This window comes from Chroicocephalus ridibundus, chromosome 13 (assembly GCF_963924245.1).
Source record: "Chroicocephalus ridibundus chromosome 13, bChrRid1.1, whole genome shotgun sequence".
In the NCBI taxonomy this organism is placed as follows: Eukaryota; Metazoa; Chordata; class Aves; order Charadriiformes; family Laridae; genus Chroicocephalus; species Chroicocephalus ridibundus.
Window position 1 is genome coordinate 6,378,594 of NC_086296.1, and position 25,296 is coordinate 6,403,889.

The 25,296-nt window shown below is 48.1% G+C and overlaps 1 protein-coding gene across 18 annotated transcripts in view; it reads right to left on the reverse strand.

Moving 5' to 3' along the window:
* Window positions 1-25,296, reverse strand: part of NCOR2 (nuclear receptor corepressor 2) — a 254,224-nt gene that overhangs the window by 188,433 nt on the left and 40,495 nt on the right. Inside the window, exon 1 of one of the 18 annotated variants that reach the window (XM_063351285.1) lies at window positions 13,201-13,320. The exons of the other annotated variants lie outside the window; for them this stretch is intronic. The gene's annotated coding sequence lies outside the window, so the exon portion shown is untranslated. Of the gene's footprint in view, window positions 1-13,200; window positions 13,321-25,296 lie in introns of those variants that run through there. 18 annotated transcript variants of the gene reach the window in all.

The window sequence follows — 25,296 nt, forward strand, 5'->3', positions numbered from 1 at the left end:
AATCCGCGCAAGTAGGCAAACGGGATTTCAGTGCTTCCCTGCCAAGCTCAGTCCTGCTGACAACAAGCTGTCCAAAGCCGTCCGTCAGTCCCCAGCAGATCAGGAGTCCTGGCCTTCCAACCAGGACAGTTCTCAAACTGCAACCCGGTCATACCATTTTTAATTTGCCTTTCCTGGGCTTGGCGCAATGGTTTCAGCCTGTCGTTTACAGGCTTCCGAGAGCCTGTGGACTGGTTTGAAGGAGTCCGTGAAAGCTGACTGAAATTCATGGTACCTCGCAGGGTTCACTCTTCCACAGGGAAGCAATGAGCACCATCAAGACGGGATCAGAAGCCTCTCGCCTCCTACCTCATCATACCAGAGGGAAGGGAGAGTTTTGCCTTGTTTCCCAGCAAAATGCCCAGTCCCTGGGCTATCAGTCCACCCTGTTTTGCAACTGCTGAACTCAAAGCTATTTATTAATAATTATTATTACTACTTTAAAAAAAAACCCAACACCTCAGCTGCCAACATCAAGCTATTCCTGAAATGACTCACTGGCCCCATTGTGCCGCTGTGCAGGCACAAGCTGGTACCTCCCATCACCCTGCACCTACCTGCCCTGGGGCTGAGGTTTCAGATGGTTCCTCACCCTTCAACCACATAGCAGAAACCAAGAAAAACCACGAGGGAAACGTCTGACGCAAAGCAATCCTCATCAGCTGGGAAGCACCTCTCACGGGCAAACCAGAGCTCTAACACAGAGTCATCTCATTTGGACAAAACTGGTCTGGACAAAAGCACCTGGGATGCTAGCAGAGGGAATAGCAGAATCACAGTCCCAAGGGCAAACACTGCTCTTGGGGAGCTATAGAAACAAACTACAGCATAATACTCTTTCCAGCATCCACCTGGGGGGTACTTAAGAACTTTTCCCAGCACCTTCACGCATTGAGCTTATAACCCTGATGGAGGCCTCAGATTTAAATTAAGATGACCTCTGGTTACCCACAGCAAGAAAAGACATGGCATCTGAAACCGTCTCTGCGAAGGGAATGAGTTTCCCTTGGTATCAAGTTGACACAGGACAGCTTACACGGGGACAACTAAGAGGATTACTGACCCCAAACCTCCATCACCTCTGCTCGGGCTGAGCTGCTCGTGAAACAACTGCAGTTAACAGCCCTGGTATTTCAGTGGGAGTAGCCAATGATGGTGGATTTCACTTGAAACAGATGCTGTCCCCACAAGGACTCTACTGAGGCACAGAGACAGCCCTTCCCACTGCCCCACGGGAGCCCTACAAACCTCACGCAGGGAACACCAACCTGACCGAGCCACCTTCCCCTGCTCTTCACAGCCCACCCAGCCTCTGCCACCGGCCACAGGCTGTCAGCCAGTAAGGTCTCCCAAGCGCCTGTGCGAACAGGACTCTACTCAAACGCTGATGTTGCAGACCCTCCTCCTGCAGGGAGCAGACGCCTCCTGCCAAGCACAGACCCTGCCCTCGCAGAGAATGTCCTGGAAAACACACTTCTCCCAGGGAGAAGACAGCACAGAACTGAAGAGTTCAGGAAAAAAATAAAAAATGAAGCCCGGTGCTTTTTAAATAGCCAAGAGGCAATAACAGCACTCCAGGTGTAAGGCAGCCGCAGGAAGGATTATTCCTCCGCACAGCCGGTCAGTGCGTGCGTGTTCCTGGGGTTTGGTAGGGATGGGGGACTCCTTATTTGTTCAGCTTTTGAGTCGCAGTTCCAGAAGGATTCACACCAGTGGGTAATGATTACAGCTCAGTAGGCAAAAACATGCCACTTCAAACTGGAAACACAGCAAGTTTCTGTATTTCCCTTGAAAATCCTATCGTAGATAAGGGTTGAAGGTGCTTTTGGACACATTAGTGCGTCCATTTGCATTAATGTCCATCCTGCGGACATTGATACAGAAGCACTGTGTATTTCACAACCTTATACGGAATGTTTAAATGAGGAAACTCTGAGAAAAAGGATAACTCTCCCAATTTTAAGTTGTACAGCAGCTTTTATGGATGAACATAACCATCCCCACTTCCCCCGCCCTCCCGCAAAACCCTGTTGCATGCTTTACCCAGGAAATTCCGTCTGCTTTAATACAGAACACTTGACCACAATTTCAACCGATGCAAGAACTGTTCGCCCTGCAAAAAAAGGAGCAATGTCATCCTCCCAACAGTTGGGAAATAGCGGGTTTTCTACGCAATCACTGCCGGAGTCTCCCAGAACTGCCAGAGCCTCCCAGCAGCAGCTCCGGCAGCTCCCGGGAGCTGACCCCAGGGGAGGGGACGGAGATGACACCCCAGTGGAAAGCTGCTGACCTACTGTGGCAGGCAGGGTAGGGAGTTCCTTAGTCCTCCTCCCACAGCTCTGGTTTAAAGGGGTGTGGAATGGCTTAATTATGCCCCTCAAGGCAGGAAGAAGTCACTTGTCTTTAAATACTCGGGCTTTTATTGAGTTAACATGTTTTAACAAGGTCAAGGCTTGAATGGTAAACTCTTACCCAAAGGGGAATTCGCTGCTTCCCCCCTCGCAATTCATCAGCATCCACCACGATTTGTTTCTGAGCCCTAGGTCAAAGTCACAAACTTTCCATGCAAAGAAAAAAAAAAAAATCAAGAAAAAAAAATATTTAAGCAGTCGGAGTAAGTAAACTTTCCATTTCTTCACCATATTTTAGTGTCCCAGAGAAGCACTTCGCACTCAAACGCAGCACCCACAGGCATCCCCCTTGGAGGGGGCTGCAGGCAGGGTGGCAGGGAACAGGAGGACACTGGGGTGGCTTTGCCTCCTGTCACCTGCCCAGTGCAGGGGTGAGCTCCAGGAACCCCCCGCAGTGTAAATCCCTGCAGTCTCAGAGTGAAAACAGCTGCGGAACAGCTGGCTGGGAACAGAACAACGGGGCACAGGCCACGAGAGCCAACCCCTTCTCCCCACATCTGCCCCCAGCATGGCTGGGTACCCGTTAGTAGGAAATCTCCAGAAATAAACAAATAAATACTGCAGACAGATGCTAGAGGTAAGCAAATGAATGCTGAATTGTTTAACAACATGGAAAGAGAAATATAAATTGCAGCCTTCCACAAAATCACCTCCCCCCTCCCGACAAAGGCTTCCCAGTTTTGTTTTCACATCAGGCACCAACAGGCGAGACCATTCCCACACTCCGTGAATCCCCACGCACTCATTTACATCGTCAGCCTTACCACAACACTACCAAGCCTTGCAAGCCCAGACTCCCAAGGAAAAGCACACCGTCACCTCTCTGAACGCGTGCCATTTTCATCAAAGCAGATCATTTAACCACGTGCAGCAGAAAGTCACTTGCTAGGCGGGAGCGGGGACAGATTACACACGTTAAGCCAACTGCCCTTTCCTTGCAAACCTCACCTTCTTCCTACGGCCCAGCGAGAGGCAGAGCCCCAGGGACGCGCATCGCTCAGCCTGCGCTGGAGAGGTGTTACTGGTTGTCCAGTTGAGCATCCCTCAGCAGTAGTTACTGACCTGAGCAAAAGCGGCATCAATCAGACATAAAGCAGTTTTAATTTCTCCACGCAGGAGTTTGTACTGGTTCAACTGAATTTGCTTTTAAATCAGGTCTGCTTAAACTGGAGCAGGTTTCCTGCTGCGATTCAGATATCCCATTACACAGCTCATCCCAGCAGCCAGCTCTGTACAGCCCAAGCTAATGGAAAGTTGAGCAGTTCACGGAAAAAATGCTTCTACACACAGATGAAGAGGCAGATTTTTTTTTTAAAAAAAAGAAAAAAGTCCCCCACAATTTTGTATACAGAATTTACCTTTAGATTTTGGTACATGATTACATAAAGGTAAAACCCAGGAAGACAACACGCTTCCAGACACAAAGCACCAGTCAGAAGCAAGAGCGCTGGCTTGTTGGTTCCCCGATCTGGGCTTTTTTCTCGGGCAGGCACAAGACAGACCCGTTCCTCACCGGGAGCAGGGAGAGATCATTCTATCGGGGTGCTCGATGCTGGCACCAGGTGACGACAGATCACACAGAGCAGTAGTGCCAAAGCACACAGGGTCCGTCCCAGCAGACAGGAGACCCACAAGGTAAACACAGCGCTGCCAGACCGGCCCCGCGGCTCGCTTTAAGGGAGCAGATTGTACTTCCGTGCCTCGAAATGCACCTAGAATAATCTGTAACAAGGTACTTAAAACTTCAACACGTGTAAGGCCTAAAATATAATTTCTGTCAGCCTAATAGGCATTACAGGTCCACAGTGTATTTTATTAGCTAGATGCTAATGGAGCTACAATACATCAGGTCACATTCTAAAAGTTACAAACAGTTTATAAAGGCTTAATCAATCATTAAATAGGTGTTTTAATAAACAGCTAAATCAATCATTACAAGCCATAGCTCTAAGCGAGCTATCAGGCTTTATAATAATCTGCAGTATCTCCACCGAGGTACTCGTACCTACCTATAAACCATCATCATGTTACAGACCTGAAGAACAGAACACACTCTCTATCATTTCTTAATTATTTGTATGTAGACCTTAATGTAAATATAGGCCATACATGGTCACACTTCACGTAGGTGATGTTAAAAATACAGATGAAACGTTGTGGAGCACTACAAAGTGGTCCTTTGGGATGGTACTGGAGAATATTTAATAAAGTCAAAAGCTGCGGGCTAATTTCCCCCGAGAGTTCCCATTTCGAGCCTGTCGCAGTGAGAATCCATCACAGACAGCAACGATTCACCCACATCAGAGAGAAAAAACCCTCTTCTTCCCTCCCCACTGCCAGGCACCGGGGTATCACCTTCGGGAAATGACAGAAGCATCTCTTCCAGGGCGCTGCCTGCAGCCTAACACTCCCAGCTGCTGCGAGCGCGGCTGCTGAACCTCACTCGCTCGCTCCGCAGGCTGCAAACTGAGCATCAGCAGCGACTTCCAGGGGCTGCCAACATCCCACCGCAGGTGAGCATTCAGAGAGGAGAGAGGGCATCTCTCTGCTCAGAGGCTTGCTCAGCTTGGAGGAAGCCCCTGAGCAGCCTGAGGCTGTATCCAGCGCCAGTCGCCCCCGGCTTGGAGCGACTGGGACGTCAGGAACTGCGTGCCGCAGGTCTGACCTGCCACGGGAAGCTGAGTTTGCTCCACTGACCCAAAGAGGAGCTGACGCTTGAGAAGCAGCAATTCCCGTCCTTGCTCCTTGGTTGTACACACGAGCAGCCTGTGCTCTCTCCTTCAAGAGAGGACTTCTGAAAGCAGACAGGCAAGGTGACAGAATAACTCTCACATCTTTAGACAGAGCTCTTCACACTAAGAAATCTAATGTAGCATTTCTTAGGGGATGGGGAAGCAATCAAGTGCACTCCCACCGTCCTCCCCAGCAAGGAGAGACCAGATATCTCACCTGAGCTCAACCTGGGGCTGCTACGTGTCTGGGAGGGATGGAAGGAGAAAGGGAAATACGTTCAACTCCAACAAGACATGGTCTCTGCCAAGAAATGCACTGCCAGTTCCTCATTTGCTTTGCTGAGAGAAGTTAAAAACAATAAGTGCAGAGGCACACAGCTGGAGCAGATGTTTTTAATTCTTCATTGCTCACAAGCAGCAGCTCTTCCCCTCCTGCTCACCCACCTGCCCTCTCTGCCGGCATCCAGCGGTGGGAGCGGGAAGCCAGGGACGGAGCAGAGCCTTCCCTCGAAGCTCCCACCCCAGCCTCTCCCATAAACCTCCCTGGGATGGGTCATGATCAAGCTCTTCTGCTTGGTCCTCCTCGGCATTCGTGCCAGGTAACCTTTGTAAATACTTCTCAGCAAGCCCGAAAAGCAAGGCAGGCTGCAAGCGATGCAGGGGCATCTGTCTAACGCATAGACCAATGCATCAGAACAACCCACCTCCTGCGGCACCGCTGTTCTCTTTGGCACAGCAACCTAAAGGTTAGTTATCAGGAGTATTCACATTTCAAAGTAAAACAGCTAAACTTTAAACCATTTAAAAAGTCAGTACCGTGCCCGTACGTGTGAAGGGGAGAAGGGAAAGCCATCCTGTCCACCGGCTTAAAAAGACAATTTCAGGCCACTGTCCCTTATGCAACGAGAGCTACTCAGCCAGGATAAGATCAGCCACTAAGCAGGATTACAAATTTATCTTCCCTCAGTAGTGTGATCTTCCACTAATAACATCACAGAAAAAAAAAATATAGAAAATATTTTAAGAATTGCACTTTGAGTCGCTAGCAAGGCACGAAATGCTTGTGTGGCAAAAGGCAAAATCTTTTAACTGCCAGCGGGACACAGACGCAGAAAACAAAACACCGCAACCCTGGTGTCAACAACAGCACGGGAAAACCCAGGCAGTGCCGAGATGCTGTAAATCAAAGCAGCAGGGCTCGGTTCGGAGGGAAGATGCGAAACATCATCAGCTGACTCACACCGAGAAGCCGGGATATGACGTGCTCCGCTCCCGACAGTACTTCTCTGTACCTGTAACTTACACCTGGGCAGTGCCTTCCTGCCCCAGGACTGTAAAAATCCATACAGACACAGCCTAAGACATCCAACCCCTTCAAAGGATTAAGGGCAATTTTTGTATTCTCGCTCCCAGCCCCGGTCACACGCTCCCTTGGGCCAGCGCTGCCTTCGCTTGGCACGGAGCAGAGACAGCTCCGGCAGCTGAACTGGCCGAAAACTACCCTACACCTCCCGGGGTCGGTACAAAACTTTAAACCCACATTAAACTTGCAAATAAACTTTTAGAGACCACAACTGAGATGCAATAAGCCTCTACACCTAGATCCACACCTAGTGATTTTGAGCGTGGATCAGAAGTATTTCCCAAAATTGTGCCAGAAATTAAAACCTATATATCCAAATAACACAATTTTGGGATACGGACTTCCCGGTCTCCCATCACCGTTTGCGCAAAGACTTCAATCTCATCCCACTAATCACTGCAGCAGGCAAGAGCGGACTCCATCAGTGACATCATTGCTAGATTTGATTACAGTGCTGATTACATCATCAGCCACAAGAGATTATGCAGCTTTCCAAACAGCACCAGCAGCTTCTAAACAGCTTAGGCAGAGGAAGCCGTAAAAGACACAGATATTTAAGAAGTCCCACATTGTTAATTTAGGGTAAGAACTTTCAACGTTATCTTTTGGAAGTATCAAAGTATTTTCACATGCCCTTGCTATGTTAGTGAGCCAGCTTGTGCTTGTAAGAATATTTTGGTTCCTGGAAAAAAAAGGAAACATGCACACAAACTAACTGGGAGTGCAGGACCCTGCAACAAGGCAGCCAAGACTGAGACTTCGTGTGAGCGTAACCGAGAACGTCCTCACTGGTCGTTTGGGGGAACAGGCAACCCGAGATTTGCCAAGTACATGATAAGGAATGTGCCCGCTGAACCATCTCTCTCCAGGATGGGAAAAATACTTAGAAAAGTCTATTTAAATGACTCCCAGCAGAAGATAACGAAGTTTAATGACAGGAAGTCAAATGAGAGCCAAGCGCCCATTACAGAATCTGGCGCTTTGTGGCTGGGAACACGAGAAGGACAGTGTTTTGCTGTCCCCGTGCCACACACCAGCATTAGATCCATCATGGGTAGCTGCTTCTTGCTCAGCCTCCCCTCCTCTGCGTGGACTATTTGCAGCAACAGCATTAGAGCAACGATCAAGCAGATGCTTAAAAAATGCAGAATGACGTTCAAACGACATCTATCCATAAATCAGCCCAAACCACAAACATCTGAAGAAGATTTTCACTTAATCCAATTTACTGTAATCTCTCTCTTTAGTTAAAATGACAGAAATGTCAAAATGGGACTTTACTCCCCTGTCAAAGCATCTCATGGTGAAAAGGAAAATAAGCAGGCTCTCACACGCAGCACCACTTATTAGGTTAGAAATGTCAAAACTGTACTTTGATTCTCACTATTAGCAGTCACATCCACATGCTGTGCCCTTCTGTTTCACTTCATTTCCCCCAAAAGCGAGCACAGAGCATATGCCTGACGCCATGCAGCATCTATGCAAAAATGCAAGTTACCCGCTTTTTGTTTCTGACAACTCCGCGCTCATCTCCGGTCGAGGGCAGGCAGACCTTCCTAGGGTCTCTCTCATATCACGTATAAGCAGGCTCATTTACCATCAAAGGTCTCAGGAAGACAGCCTTCTGCTGCTTCCAAAAAGTAAAACAACAATCCGAGCCTTCGCAACAGACCAACCTTAAATTGCTTCCCCCCATCTCTCCATGTTAATTAGTGAACAGGATAATTGACTCTCTGCCCAGGAGTTAAGCACGTGAGTGCCTGCATATATATATTTCCATGTGCGAGCGCGTGTATCTTTTTCCCCGATGGTCACAAAAATTCAGTCATTAACCAAGAGTCCGGGAAAGCGAAAGAAAAATACCTACTGTCAGGAGCGGGGTCTTCATGCATTATTTAACGAGAACTCTGTTGGCAAAACTGGTGTTGTTTTTATATAAAAGCTAATAGAAATTGTACCTCCAGGTGTCAAAACACTGATGGTAATTCCTGCTGCCTCAGACATCTTGATGTTTCAATTTTAGCAGTATGAGGAGCCTGCAGGGAATCCAAGAGGGTAAAGTGCTTGTACTCAAAGAGAAGCAGAGAGAAGGAGAGCCTTTTTATTTCTTTATAAAGGGCTCAGGGGAACAGTTCTACTCGCTGGAATTATCAGATCTGGTTCCCCTGCTCCTTCCCTTCCTTGAAAGAGGAAAGAGCAAGATAGGCTAACAAGGAGCGATTGTATCGTGTCGACAGGAAAAAAAAAAAAAAAAAAATCAACGAGGCTTCTAAGGAGAAGCACAAAGACGACGTGAACAGAAGATATCGTTGGGGTGCTGCAGCACAAGAGCAGCTGCAATTAACGGGATGCCTAAATAATTTCCACAGAGTGGACAAGCTGGGATAGAACAGCAATTTTGATTTCTTCTTTTGAAGTTTGTGCCTAAAAGCACAGCAGCACGTCGGACCCTCCTCCCCAACTCCCCTCCCTTACTAACTTCCAACTTCCAACCGCACTCCGTGTCCACCCTTGGTGCCAGGGAAGATGAGAGCCGTATCTCCACCTGCGCAAGACAAAAGCCAACACAGGGAAGCTCTAGGCTGCTGACACCAGTGCACCTAGGGCCCGCGGTACTCATTTATACAGAGAGCAGCTACCTGCTGGCTTTACTTTTGCAAAAGGATGCCAGTTCTCCGCATCAGCAAATGGAAGCATCTCCCAGACCTTCCTCCCAGCTCTTTCCTGGCCTTGCAAAGCACTGCAGATGCTGGCTGATCTGCCAGGCTTGGTGCTTGCCCTCTGCTCAGAAGCCTCCAAGGTTGCAGATGACATCTCAACTGCCTCCTCCCGTCCTCCACCCACTTCTTAACCTTTTCACAGCTTCCTCCAAGATTCATTTTGTGTAAGCCATGGTTGGAAGCGACTGCCTACCTCTGAAACCCGCTGCTGACAGGCAAGGGACGGCTGTGTACAGCACCCTACAGCACAAGTACACTGGGGGAATGAACCTGCAAAAGCAAACCCACGCTTCTACCCAGCGCAGTGCCTGCTGCCATGGGCTTTACAAAGGTTTTTTTTTTTAAAAAAAAGACTGAGCATCCATCTCTCTTGCTTTCTCTCTCCATTATCTGCACACCTTCTGCCACCCCACAGCTCCTCTTTTTCTGACACAGCAAATATTTGATTTCTGGGCTACAGAACAAATGCACTGACGATTCGCACCCCTTTGGACCAAGTCCGAGGACAGGATCACGCAGAACAGACTGAGCCCACTGCACCTCCCCAGAGCAACGATGGCACTATAAAAGCTAGAGATGCAGAAAGCGTCATCTCCCTGAACACCCCCTGCAAGGCACAGAGAACTCTGGCCAAAATCAGAGCCGTGGCAAAGGCACGAGGAAGTAAGCATACCCTTCCAAAATTGCAGTTATTAATTTATTCTGGCACCTATGAAATAGTTTTTTCAGGCCAACGCTCCACCTGAAAACCACACATAGTCCAAGCCACCATCCTCAAGCACCCCAGCAGAGGCTGCGAGGAGGCGGCCAGATCTACGCAGCCCTTAAAATCCATCCTCCTGGGCTGCGGCTTCTAGGAAAGCCCCCACGGTCTGGGCACTCCTGTTTCTCCTGTTTCCGTATCACTTCGTGGTGGAGGGGGACAGACAAGGAGAAAACAATAGCTCAGGAATTTGCAAGCAGCTCACCATGGTGTTCAAGGGGAAAAAAAACAAAAAAAACCAACCAAACAAAAAAAACCCCAACAAAACACACCAACTTCTCCAAGCAGCCACTCAGCCAGGGACACAAAGGTCTCGGAGTGATCCTTCATTGGGTCACGAACTTTTGCAACCCCGTTGCAAAAACAGCGCTAAGGAAATTCCCAAGGAAAAATAAATGGATGCAAGAGCGAGGTGAGGAGTGCCAGAAGTGCTGCTGCTGAGCGCTTTTCACCTGAGCAACATGCCCAGCCCTTCACACACGCACCTCTTCCCCTGGCAGCCCACCGAGCAGCACAACCACCCCCCGCACTCACATCCAACACCTCCCAGGTCCTGCCTTGCACTGGCCACCCTGGAGCATCGCAAGGACCAGGCAGGGACCATTCCATCCAGATCTGCATCCTGCATGATTTTCCTGGACAGCTGTACCAGGCCCCCTCCCCACTCACGAGTCCGGTCTTAGGCATCACTTACAGCTCGCTAAGATTTCAGGGACTGGCGCCCATCACTCCCGACCGCCCCAAGAGAGACATTTGTTGCCTCCTCGCTCCTCCAGCCATGTCTCAGTGCGTGGTATAAACTTTAAGAGGCAATGACCTCATCGTAGCTGGGAAGAGGGAGGCGGGGGAATTGGCTACTTGCCACCTTCTCATTTTTCACATTAAAAAAAAAATAATTTATGAGAGAAAGCCCATTTTATTCATAAAAAAAACCCCAAACCAACACATTAGAAGCAGGTGGTCTGCCTTGGAGTGCATCGCTTGTACGGCAGCTCCCGGAGCGGCACGTACCTGGGGCGGTGCAGAGGGGGACCCCCAGCACCCCTGCCCCAAGGCAAAGCCCCCAGCACCCCCTGACACCCCACTGCTCCGCCGACCATGCGGGGAGCGTCAGGCTACGGTGCCAGCATCTCCTCCCATCTTCATTAAGGCTGACTTCCCCTGTAAGAGCAGGGAGGGACTTCCAACTCCCTCTAATTTGTAACTCCTCCAAAAGGGCAATTAAAAAGGCAAACCGTGGCTGACGACTGGGATTTGGGTTCAGCTCTCCGGGATCAGGCCATCACACAGGGCTCTGCGGTGAGCAGTAACTGCAAGGCATGTCATTAATTTTGCCCAGACGTGTATCGCACCCTATTTCTGAACGCACACATCGCATGCGTGCGGCGGGCTGTGGATGCAGGATACACGAATCCTGCATACTCACACATTTTATATACTCGTATTACTTATGTTATAGATTCACACATACATTACTCATAGCTCTTAAGAACAGAACATACAGTTCATCTTGGCATGAATCCCAGAGGAAGAAAAAAAAAAAAGCCTTGCAGTAACAAATCTAACTCGCATTGAGTCCAACAGCATCTGTGGTAGGAGTTAGAACAGTATTATGGATCATTAAATTATTGAATTATTTTGTATAACACACCCATGTGTCTCTGATAACACCAGTCGAACCTCCTGTTTCAAGGGACATTTCCCAACTCTAAGCATCCCACCACTCTCCCGAGTTTTTGTCGGTAACTGCTGAATACACGCAGAAACTATGGGAAGCTGTGGAAAAAGCAGTTTATTTCTGCCGTGTTCCACTGAGGCGCCCCTACATTTCAAGTTAGGGCCCAAACGTGTTCGCATGGGACTGTAACTCTCCCTAAGAGCAGCAGTATCTCTGAAAATAAGCACGCTAGCCAACACCGGGCTCCGCTCTAGAGTATACTGTCACAGCAGCAGAGATATTTAATCTGTACACACCACAACGCAAGAAGTCAGATTACCGCGGGCTGAGAATGTAACTCCCCAGTAGGACGCTGTGTAACGAAGGAAAAAGTAAAAAAAAAAAAAAAATCATCACAGCACACTGCAGCTTCTATACGCCTCTGTAGCCTCCACAGCAAGTTTGCGGCATATCAAAGCATCCTTCTTCATACCCCCCCAAAAGCAGGCTTCGTCCACTCTTAGGAGCTTTACACACAATATATCAGAGAGATTTTAAAAGTCACCGCCACTACATTATTCTCATTTACTGAAGGAGAAACGAGCATAATGAGGCCAGGCACAGCTCGGGCGGCACCGACGCTGCCCCGCTCCATCCCGCGCGTCCCCCCCCGCAGCATCCCCTCCTTGGCTGCGGCTTTCCAGCAGGAGCAAAAGCACCATCCCGCCATCCCTCCCCCCAGCAAGGGATTCCCACCGCACCAGAAGCATCCTCCCCAGGAGTACGGGACCCACGACCCTTAGAAGCGGCAAAACCACCCGCATCTCTAAGTTTTGCAAGCGGAGTTTACCAGCAATAACTCCTTCTATGCAACAGCCAGCGCAAAAACAGCAGCTGCAAACTCCCACTGGCCTGACCAAAGTCAAAACACATGGCGCACTGCTTTTCAGGCAAGCCCAAATTACAGCATCATCTGCTGACTGTTCCCGGGACGAACAAACCCACATTAATTACAGGCTAAACTTTGCTGTTCACCTCTCCAAAGCACAAAACATCAGCAAAACTGCTTTGATCACACTGACAAATCCCTCTCCAGCCGGCAGAGATACGCAGGAGACCAAGATGTTCAGGGGGAAAAAAAAAAAAAAAGAAAAAAAAAGAAAAAACAAAAAGAAAAAACTTTTTTTTCCTCTTTTTTCCTTGTTGCTACCCTCCCCCAAAAAATACATGTTTCCAGCCAACAAGGGCTGCAGGGATAAAATCACCTCAGAAAGCAGCCGGGGCTCGCAAAAACCTCGCACTTCACCTCCGTCGGCAAACGGCTGGCCACCTCTGGGCAACCGCAAAAGTGTATTCTCAGCCTCCAGCACTAAACAGCGTTTCTGTGTCGCCGGGCCAAGTCCCAGTTTTTTTTCAAAGCAACTTCTTTCTGCCGTGGCCTAGTTTAGCTCCCCAGACAAAACGCCACCAAAACAAAAGCAGCCCGGCGAGGGAAGGGGGTGGGGGGGTACTTACCTAGCAGCATCCCCGCATCACCTCCGCTGCCTCCTGCATCTTTAGCAGCCACCCTCTCAACTTCAAAATAAATAAATAAAGAGAGGCCACACAGCCTTAAAACCAAGCTGGAAATGAAATGGAAAGCCTGTAATTATTTCTCAATGCTCCTGCCAGTCTCAGCCTATAAACACAGTGGATTACATAAGTCCACCCCTCCTGTTTTGAAGCCAAAAGTATGAGCTTTTCCTCCAGCTCTGGCAGCAAGTAATAATTCCTCGTCGGCATGGCAACGCTGGCTGGCTTCCAGCAGACAATGGGCGAGTTGAAATACTGCTACAGCCTTTTTATAGCTTAGCTCTGAAAAACCTCTAAAATATTAGCTATCTGATGGCTAACCCAACTCGACAACCTCTCCCCTCCTTTAACCGTTTCCTTCCTGCCGCCGCCCAGCTGTACGGACCGCGGTCGCCGGGCGGTGGGGCAGGGGACTCCTCTTCCCGGGGACCGTTTCCCATTTAATGGATTTGTTGACTTCTCACCGGCACAGCATCTGCAGTGACTGCCACAGACTCGGCGCGATGTTTGGGGTTTTTTTCCCGATTTGATTTCAGCCTGTTACTCAGCAGGTACGTTTGCTTGGCCGTGTTCACCCCAGCAAGCTGCGCCCAAGGTTCTGCTCTCAGCTAGCCCAGCTCGAGAGGAAACAGACAGCAAAATAACACTTGTGCATGCAATTTTGTCACTGCCCTCCCGTGCGAGCACTGACGAGGGCTTCTGGGGCTCCGTGCGCGATTTGCAGAGCTGCAGGGAAGCAAGACGCTTTACAAATCCTCTTTCAGCAAGTCCTGGGAGAACTCATCTGTCCTTTCAGGATGGCAGTGCAGGGATGTCGTGGAGAACCAACAGCACTCGAGACGCCCTGTGGCAGTGTAGGGCAACCCACCCAGGCACAGTTTGGGCTTATTCTGCAGTTGAACGAGTTCAAAGCACTAATACACCCCAGCAAGACTCAGGACCAGCAGCGAAACTCAAATAGAGAAGGAGAAGACACTCAAGACATCATTCAAGTCAACAGTGTAGTGAAGATTGCTGAAGTTAAGGTGCCTTGTGATTGAGTTTCAACCAAATCCTACCCAAATGAGCAGCTAACACAAGCACGCAGCAGCTCCCAAGACCACGTGAAGTTAATACTTACCCTTAACACAAACACAAAGCTGCCCAGGATGACCCCACTACCTCCATACCGTGGCACAGACCCTGACCACCTGAAGGCCAGCAGGTCCATCACACCGGCCTCACGTACGCGTCCGAGCAGCAGCTCAGAGAGTGCCACTGCCATGTGCTGGCTCTGAGTAAAACTCACCCTGAGGGCTGGGAGATCCTCTGCAATTTGCTGAATTTTGCGAGTTAGCAAATACGCAACGAAAACAATAGAAATTAAAGACAAAATTAAAAAATAGCAGAGCCAAGGCCACCACAAAAATACAGTTAGCTCCCTTCTCAACGCTCAAAATAGTGCTGCCAGCGTTCACGATCCGGCTCCAAGTCTGGCAAGGGCTCTGTGAAACCCGAAGGCTCCTGCTCTGCATTGGTGGCTGGTGACTCTCCATGGCCAGCCCTCCACACGCGGGCAGCCCCTGAGATCTCAAGGAAAGGCTTGAATGCACGACCCATGGGAGCCTTTAACACTCGAAAAATCAAAAGGCAAACACAAAATGAACATTTCTTTCTAAATCTCATTAAGTTGGAGAGCACGATTATGATTTTTTTAATGTGCAAAGGTGATAACATTGCTTGGAGCTCTAGTTCAATTAATTATTTTATGGGCATAAACATATCAGGAGACATTAAATGCAAACCATAAACGTTCCTCGGTACCTGGCAGGCTCGCAGCTGCTCAGCCTCTGCTAGGAGGCTGCACCTCCTAATGCCACAGAAGAGCCTAATTCTCACAGCAACTATCCCAAAAAGAGTCAAGCAATCATCTTAGCACAAATGAGAATGCAGCAAAACCTGGCAGATGCTGGTTCTTACAGCAAAGCCTCCGAGATAGCCATAAGTAGCAGTTGTTGCCTCCAATAATTGAATGCACACTGTGCTACCGCAGAGCCAGGTGAAGCCATGCCGGGGGAGAAATGCAGAACTGGCACAGAGCATCTGCCCGAGTCCCGCGAGCTGGGAATGGGCTGAAGTTAAGAGACATCACCTTCAGTCTCTTCATGCTGTTTTTCCAGATGAGAACTCAGGGACACGTGCCTGGAACGCTTGCATGTTCTAGGGGAGAATAATAATTTATTTTTTATTTTTAATGGCAAATTTTCTGGGTTCCACCCTAGTAAGTAACAGGCAACCAAGCCACAGGGAACTGAAACCTTGGAACTCGTGTAGGGATGGGATCTAGCCCTGCTCGGCTGAATGCTGCAGGTACAGGGTTACATTTCCTCCTTCCCTACTCCAGGGAAACCTCAGAGGGTCTTGGGGATACCCTCCTGAGCAGACCACGTTTGATCCTGGTCTCTTATCCTGTGCCCCAAAACCTCCTTCACAACTGGCTATTACCAAGATGACATCTAAGAACGTGGCTACAAAATACCTTCCCTCCAGCCTGAAACTAAAAATAAAAACAAAAAAACCCAACACTATTTGGGAAAAACAAAGCTGATGTTTCCTCCTGGATGTAACGTACCATGTGAATGTGCCTGCAAAGATGTGGCACCTTCAAAGCGGGCATCGTGAGCCACAGGAAAGAGAAAATAATGCAGTCGGAGCTTAAACCTCCACAGAAACCTTGCTACCCTTACACAGACCAACCTCCCTTCTCCGAGCAAGGAACATCCCCACTACGACCTCAGACACACAGATACGTGATCCAAGATGGGGAATAACAAGTTAGAACTACAAAGCCCCGCTGAAACTTTAAAATGGCATCACACTACACATGCTCTTCCAGCTTAAACCCTTAATTAAAGAGACTATTCTTTACAGCGCTGGAGCTGCTCCAACTCCCATTGTTAAATTTAAAATAAAACCCTGCAACCCCACAGCATCTGTAAGACATTAAAACATTCAATACTGACTTCTTTATTCAGCTTTAAGACATCATTTAATAATTTTTCCTGTCAAACCCCAAATCTAAGGATTTAAAGAAAATAACCAAGAGCACCTCTGACAGGATGCTTTTTTTTTTTTTTAAATGAACCTTCTGCAACAATATCCTTGACCTTTAACAATTCAAAATTGATTGAAACCACTCGATCATGTACAGCCTCCAGACAGACTGCAAGACCAGGACACACTCAATGCTGGGTGTCAGGACAAAGCAGAATCTGTAGCACAGAAGCCAGCTCCAAATACATCCATTCATGCACAGGGACAAAACACGAAAGAAGGCAGATTTGACCACAGAAAATCACCACGAGCACAAGAAAATACATCAGAAAGCCAGTTTTGGCCATTGCTAATAAAGCTGGAACCACAAGCCAGAACCTTGCTGTTATAACTTCCATTATTCCAAAGTGGGTCTTCACTTCTGCTCTCTCTGGAGAAGGAACCTCTTGCAGCCACTTACAGCTCCTCTACCACCACCCAGGTAGTGCCTGCGGGCTGGAAAGCACACGTCCAGCCACGGCAAGGGATCCAGACACAATGACGTTCCTGACAGGACCAGGAGAAGAACTTGGGCTGAACATCAGCCTCTGCAAAGTCAAAGGGAGCCTCCACTCACTGCATGGGGCGCAGGACTTCAAGCCCCGTCTCCAGGAACACCACCTGTCAGCAGCCTCTGAACACATCCTAGCAGACCGTGACAAACCTCCACATTTCCATAAAGCCCATATAACTTTAACAACACTGCTGGTATTCCTCCTGTAAGCAGTTTCACAGTCACAGAAACATTTTGGAGTGGCAGGTAGAAGAGGAGACGACCCAAAGACTAACAAATTAGAATGCAGTTCATGAAGCACAGAGGCATAAGGTTTCCCCTGCAACACAAAAGCATGGGAGAAGGTGACCTGGATGAAAGAGGTAGGGTCCATAGGACATGTGGACATGGCTGGATTCCGCTCTGCTGTGCCCAAGGTGCGTCCCATCCTTGCGAGGAGCCTGACGGGGAGGGTACCAGGCCAGGGACAGGTTCCCACCAGCAAGCAGCCAGCTTACACACCAGTCAACTGCACAGTGACTTCCATCTCTGTTCGGGTGATAACATCTTATCTGGGCTACGCTGACGGGCACTCCTGCCTGCTCGCTCACAGCAACTCTGCTGCACCGAAAACATGAAAAGGGCAGCGAGGTTTGCAGAAAATCCCAGTAAGTTATCTCCAGCAGTTCCCACAGCTAATTAAGCCGCTCAGTCATGCATGCTTTAAAGTTCATAAAATTAAAAAAAAAAAAAAAAGACAAAAGTCACAAAAACAAATGCAAAAGCCTGACAATTAGTGGAAGCAGGTTTGTTTGATCAGCTCTCCCCCACCTGCCAAGTAATTCCGTGGCCACAGTAGCAAATCCCTGAGGCAGCTCAGTCCTGTGTGGTGACCCTACCACACAGCTCCCGCTCTCCTACACCCACCAGGGCTAAACCACCCTCTTCCTCCACAAGCCAGAGCCTTCAAAAATACACCCAGCCCCAGGTAAAATTACACACCAGGCATACCTGCCTCTACCAGCAGAGCCTGCAGCAGAGAAAAAGCCTCTCATGGGCCAAGCTGCGTCTTTAGGACGAGGCTCCGACGTCAGAAAATGCTGCTAACACAGGCAAAACAAGGAAGCACGTGGCACGTTCACAGGAACCAAAAGTTGCTGGATGAAGAACACAAAGAAGGGAGGAGGCGTAAAAAGACGACTCATGCAAGGACCTGTGCAGAAGCTGGCATTCCCAGGCAGCACCACTCCAACTGCATCAAGAAGTCCAGCAGCAGAGCGTGTCCCGTGGACTTAATGAGCCCACGTCAGCAAAGCAGAACGAAGACGACGCACACCCAAAACTGGCACATGGTAAGGAGCCATGAAAGGAGAAAATCTGCATTAGTAAGAAGACAGCTTAAAAGGAACAAAAAAAAAAAAACCCAAACCACCACCCAGAGGGGAGCAGGGGAAGTATTTCATCACGCCTTTTAGAGAAACAAATTAGAAGGAAAGGAAAACAAAATCAAGAATCTGATCCCAAGCCATGCTGTACCAGTAAGAGTCTTCTCTAATTGTTTCAGGGAGTTCTGGAGCGTGTCCTTGCCAAAGGCACTGCCTAGGCTATTTAAAAATATTTTTAAAAGCATCAAAAAACTAGTCATCTGAAAGACACACCGCTACAGTGTGCAGGACCCCAAGTATCCTCCCGAGACTTGGGAGAGCTGCAGAAAATGTAAGAGGCCACACGGACAATAGACCCTGCAAGCAAAGCAAGAATATGGTTAAGATATTCAATAGCTTAGTTACAAAACGTAGCAAATCCCAGAAAACCCGAGAAACCAGCTAGCTCAGGCTGGATGTGGAAACAGGAGGCAGGCAAGACCAGCGGAACTACAAAATCACTCTTGTGCAAGCCAAAAAACTAGGTACAGATTTGAGGACAAGCGTCCAGCCACCAACCAGCAGAAGTGGTAGCCACGGGGGTTTTGAAACACAGTTGAAACCCATAAGAAGTTTCCAATCCATTTTTTAATTCCGGAAAGGGTAAGTCCGTAGCCAACCAACCACACCAGTCCTCCTTCAGAGGATTCCACATTCCATTATTTGCAGTCTGAAACAGAAATATCCCATCAAGAAAAGAAAACAAACAAAAAAGCCAAGGAAGAGGGCTGTACCCTGGTCATGCAATTCAGATACTTCCCAAACACACACCACTGCTTTCTGTTTATTTTCAGCTGGAGCTTCCCCTCCACATCCACCTCCTCCCTCCTTCCACTTCCAAGCTGATATGCCATTTAAGATCTCCTATCTGATGGCTCTGCCCACTGCATCCTCGGCGTTTAAAATAAGCACGCTATGACAAACGCTGGGTAAACCCAGTTGCTATGAATACTGCAAAAGCAGAGTGGCTGAGGGGTATTGCAGACTAGTCATATGCTTCGATATTTTGTCCCCAAGAGCTCGGCCAATCCATTTAGCAACAGAGCAGGACTCTAATAATAGACACAAGGATACACAGGAGATAAATGTACACAAGACAAAAATAAACCCCGGCCTTGTTATAATTTTAATACAGGAGCTAAACTGGGAAATGATAAATGAAGACCGTTTCCACAGTCGAGTCGAGAGGAAAATTTAACTCCCAACGGCCCAAGAGCAAACACACACATTAAAAACTGAATGGGGGACTTTCACAAAGCTCAAGGATTGGATGAGCATTACTTTTTAAATAAGTTTTTCATTATTCCAAATTACACCAAAAGACCCAACACTTTACTGTGTTCCGGGGCAGCCAGAAGCAGATTTTAAGTAACCGTGCTTGTTCTCAGACATCAAGCGCCTGCAGTTGTGGGGCCAACATCCATCTCAAAAAGTTGCTTTCAGCTCCCTGAAAGCAGTGTAGCTTCACGCCAGCTCATTCTGATCTCAGTCAGTGATCTCAAGTTAAAGCTTTAATACACTCATACACAGCTATAAACTCCTACATACATTTTTCCTTTATGAGTTTTAGCCTGTCTCCAGTCTACATGGTTAACCACGCTCCCCCCACAGCCCCTGCCTTCGCTTTAGAAAACAACCTCTGGTGTTCAGTGAGATTAACTATTTCCCCATGGAAGTTATCTGAGGGATAACTTTTCCCCTCCCACACGGATACCCAGAGGAGCCTCAAAGATTTCACATCCTTAAGCCCTGTGTCATCACGAGTTACACTTTTGTGCACACAAACATCTGCATGATCAAACGAGGACACAGACGCAGGGGCTGTGGGCCAAAGGAGAGATCCTCTGATCTGACCACTGATCAGATGTCTCCAGCCCAAGGTTTCACCCAGCACCTCTCAGATGGTCCCAAAGCCTCCAGGCACAGGAACCACCACGTTCCTCAGCAATCTGCTGCATCATTCATCACCCTGCCTGTCCACCCGGCCCCTCCTATGTGTGACCCAGTACACAACCAGGTGCTCCTCAAAAGGAGCTCCAACTTAGCACAGAAGTGGCTTTGCAATTCTGGCCACAGTGGTGCCTCTCAAGGGGCAGGAGCTACCAGCAGCCAGGGTCCTACCACGTACAGCACGAAACAGAAGTGGCCACACCAGGGTGTCTGCAGGTACCTTCACCTTGACAAACTGGCTCCAGTTCCCAGGATGATACCAGTCAGCTCGCTCACATCCCTGGACACCTGAAGGGGGACTCCGAGCAGCCCTTTTATTTCTCCCATCCCGTTCCCTCAAGCTCTAGCTTTGCAACTCAAGAGGCACAGGATCATTATTCAAGAGTGATTCGAGAACAGCCAGAGCAGATCTTTAACCACAATCAAGCCCTTCCTCTGCTGAATGACTGCTTGACCCTCTCCTCCCTTACAAGCCAGCCCTGTCTGTGGCTTCAAAGCTCATTAAACAGTCTGCCTGGGGGTTAACGACTACAGGAGCACCCCTCTTCAGGTGACTCTTGGATTGGAAGGAAGTCCATGCTGGCAGATCATTATCGAAAGCACGATGGCATAAGGAACTGCTCAGAAACCCTGCCCCTATCACTAACTCGAGAACAGGTAGGATGCTTCTAGACAGTACCTAGACTCGGTCTTCTTTCAGTGAAGTAAGACTGGACCAGGCTGAATTTCATTGCATGCTTATCTCTGCTCAAACCATCCTACTAAAAAGGAGAAAACAGTCATGTTCCAGATGGGAGAGGCTTTTTATAGCAGCCATGGATATCTGGCACGCTTTGCTGAAGGTCTTTCATCATGCACACAAGGTATAATGCTATCTAGTAATCTGAGGAAACATCCATGGGTTTTTCAACCTCCTCTAGAAATTGAGATTCAACAGGAAACCACAAATACACCAGGCAATTAATTTTTCTTTACCAAATGTTTCCACTCATGTCGCAATTTTAACAGTAAGCAAACTATTTGGGTTCTTTCCAGTTCTTGTGCAACAATGTTCCTCATTTTTCATTTTATTTTTTAAATAATCTGTCTGAGATTTTTTTTTTTTTATAAAGAGTTTAAAACAAGTTAGGAAGTCAGTGTGAACAGAGCATACTCTCCCCGCTAAATATTTACCCCCCCCCCAGAGGTTTCCGTATCACATAGCAGAGAGTTTGTACAAACAATTAAGTAAAGAGTTTTCCCAGCCCAAGAAATAAGAGCAGAACGACATATCTACCGACGCTGGCAACGCCAAGCTATCTGAACCACATAAATAAAAGTCTCATTCAAACATTCCCCCCCCGCCCCTCCCAGCACCATTCCAGGAGAACAAAGAAACATTAAGTCTTACTTTCCTGGTGTATATTTGATCAGACCTTCTGTTAACACAGTATGACAACAGCAATGAGGGGAAGAATATCACAGCTAAACAACCGTCTACCATTCCCCTTCCTTCTGCCGAGTCCTTGCTGACGCAAGGATGGAGCAGCTGCTGTCTGTTTTTAAACAGCTCCATATTTCATAAGAAGCTGCTGATTTCTGAAAGGACAGAAAACCCAGCCAATGGCTTACAAAATAAAAACCAAATGAAAGCAATTCAGGACACACTATTTAAACATCGTGTCCGTTTGCTCAGCTTCCTTCCAACATACCACTGCAGCTGAAATTCATAAGACGAGTTTGTCCTCTGTCTCAGCCTTCTCCGTTATCACCACGAGCACAACTTTTAAGTATTCATCTAAAACAGAGCACAGAGCTCTGAAAAATCCATCCCACGGCTCTAGATAAGAAATCTTGAAATATGCGAGAAAACAAACCTGTGTGTCCAGCTTGATGCAATCACAGAAACTACTTCTGCACCAAACAAACATTACCCTCCCCTAGGTGTGTTTTCTGCTGCTGAGGGACACTCTATCAACATTAAATGGCCATCTGGGATAGAAAGATTCTCCTTGAAGGACCTAGCCATACGTCTTGAACTTTTGAAAACTTACCAGCAGAAGATACATAGCTATTGACGTTTATTTATTTTTAAAGCAGGGTTGCACCAGATATCTGGGAAGCTGCTCATCACCACTGAAATTCCACACTCCGGTCATCTTAAAAACCTCCATCGTAGGATACAGGTCACTGTGTATTAGGACCTCAAAAGAAAGCTTAAACCTTTTCTGTTCTGACTCCGCAGCTCTGACTTTGGCTGTTTAAAGCACTGGGTTATACCAGGCGAGTCCCTCCTGAGGGGCTCCAGGCGCCTGCTGACTCCTTTCTAGTTAATAGCTGCTGTAAGAATACTGCTTCTTCGGCTGTTTGTGTCACGTTGCTTAGCTTAGATAAGGACTTGGGGAAGGAGGGAGAAGAAGAGGACATGCAGGGGGAGGAGGATTTAAAAAGGGAAAAAAAAAAAAAAAAAAAAAAAAAAAAGGCTTTCATCTGCTCTAGTAATTAGCAGGTCATGCTGAAAATGATCAGCATCCCTTTAAAGCAACTGTGCATGAAATGTGGAGAGCTGTGCTCAGGTCACTGCACCCATGCAAGTCGCTTAGTTGTATCAGTCACTAAGACCTTGTGGTTTTCTGAACTCCTCTGACCAAGATCCTTCTACTCCCACGTTTCCACGCCGGGAGGTGGCAGGTAACACGGCTCACCAATCCTGCCACTCAGCCACAAGGGCGGTGGGCATAAAGGTGCCAAGGGAAATCAAGGACTAATTAAAGGTTTGCAAAGGACCTTTAGTTTCTCTGATAAAGAAGCACAGGGAAACTTATTGCAAAGCATTTGCCGTTCCTGGAGAAAAACTGGGGGCAAGAGCCTCCAGTTCATCACTGGGAGGTTTTCCCAGGGAGACCAACACGGAAGAATCAGACTCTACCCTAAATATGACAAAGCTCTTCCATAATTCATCACCGTAGCTAGCATCCCAGGCACCTCTCTGCAATGCACATGTTGATTCAGGCAGAACAGCCTCCCCTCCCAAAATACACTGTGGGTCCCCAAGAGCCTTGCCCCTGTATCAGACAAGCTTGAATACTACACTGAAGATGCTGTCTGTGACTTCATACATAAGCCCTGGTGCAAAATGAACAGCAGAGAGGGGGAAAGAAAAAAAAAGTTAACAAACCAGCAACAGAGCTCTGGTCATTTGGGCTCCCTCTCCTCCCCACATCTACTCTCACCTTCAGAAAAGCCAGCATTCATCTCCTGGAGGGGCAGGACCAGTTTTCCTGGAGCACAGGCCCTTTAATAGACCTGTCCTCCTCAAAAGAGGTGAAAAGATGGTTATGACAATCATAATTCTTCCTCTGATGTACTCGCATCCTTCTATTAAGGACACATTACCTCAAAGGTCAGTAATTGCCAGCCAGAGCCAGCTCTGCCTTGACAACCCATCTTCAAAATGCACCAAGTGTCTGACCGTGCCCAAGACAACAAGAGACTGTCCTCAACGTGCTGTCTGGAGAGAGAAGAATTTCCTTCGGTGGCCGTGATGGCTGTGTCTTCTCGAGTGTCTTTCATTTCAGCGGCTTCCCCTCACTTCAAAATCGTTCTTCCTCCTCAGCTTAACGGTTATCTCCAAACTGACACGCACCTTCGAAGTGCTGCCGTTTTAAAGAAGCCCGTGAAGATGGAAATTAAGAGACTGCTTTCAAATAAAGCAATGGGTTAACTCATCGTGTCCAGATTTACCAGACGTGCTGCCAGGCCCCAATGCTTTACAAAGGCAGGAGCAACTCCCCAGGCACACAGCGAGACAGGAAGGACAGGGGACAGTCCCTATGATATCCGTGTGGCACAGGGACCAAGGAAAAAGCACCAGGGCTGGTCCAGGAGGGCAGGAGCAAAGCAGAAACCTTTTGTAGGAAGGGAAAAAAAAAAAAAAAAAAAAAAAAAGAGTCCAACATATAAGCAGCAGAGACTGAAATCAGCCAAACTCCCACCATACATCTCAGTAAAATAACGAACAATATCACTGAAACGGTCACAAGAGCATCAAGGAGCCAAAGCAAACTGAAGTGTAAAACGCATTCCTCTGTGGCACCAACATATTCACCTGAGAAAGGGGAATCTTCCTCCAAGAGAGCAGTGTGGAGTATCTCAATGACAAACCTACAGCAATTATTAGAAAGGCATCATCCATACATAATTTTGAATTTAATTTAATTAGGCACCCTGCTAACTTCATTACTTATTTAACCGGACTGCTCATTCAATTTACGTTACTTCTGTTTCAGATAACTGCTCTGGGCCCCACCTCAGTGGGAAAGGCACTGGAGGACGCGTTTGGGAAGCGGCTCAGCACAGGCTGTAGCCCCAAGCCCACGCTCCCCTGACACGCGGCACCACCCCTGGGACCAATGTATTTAACGTATCTTAGGTTTTATGCCTTCCTTTTTTCCCCCTGAATGCAGGAAAGCCCAGAGGAGCTCAAGGAGGAGAAATGGGGGGGGGGGGAATTAATTCCCCCCACCCGCAAAAGCATATTAATCATTGTTAATGACTATGCATCCAAGTCAATGCAGCAGCCTCCTACACTGCTGTCAGATACTTCTTTTTGACCTGAGAAATACCCAAAAATTATATTCTGTGGGGTTTGGGGATACATATATCAGAGAACTTCACTCATTATCCAAGAGCATCCTTATGAAATTGTCATCTCCAGTGCACGACACACCAGTTCAGGACAGAAATCAAACAAGGTCTCACGCAAACAACTGCTCTTGCAACACTTTCTGGGGCCAGGGAGGTCAGGAGCCTGAAGCTGAACCTTTCACACCAAATCAAACCCAGGAACGGAGGATCCGTCTCCCCAAAGCCCCACGCTGGCCAGCGCGTGCATCCTCCTTCATACCCCTTCAGACAGCCGCATCTCTCCCAGTCTGCCAGCCCTGCCTTTTCCCAGTCAACTCCAGGAGTCCCCTCGGAGGACTGAGTCAGAAGTCTCCATTCCCCGCCAGATCAGAAGGGAAGCAGCACCATGGCTGAAAAATTAAAAAGAGGAAACGGCACCTCAAGCAGAGCCCCGAAATAGCCTGCAGTAGGCAGGAAGATACCTCAGCCTTCGAC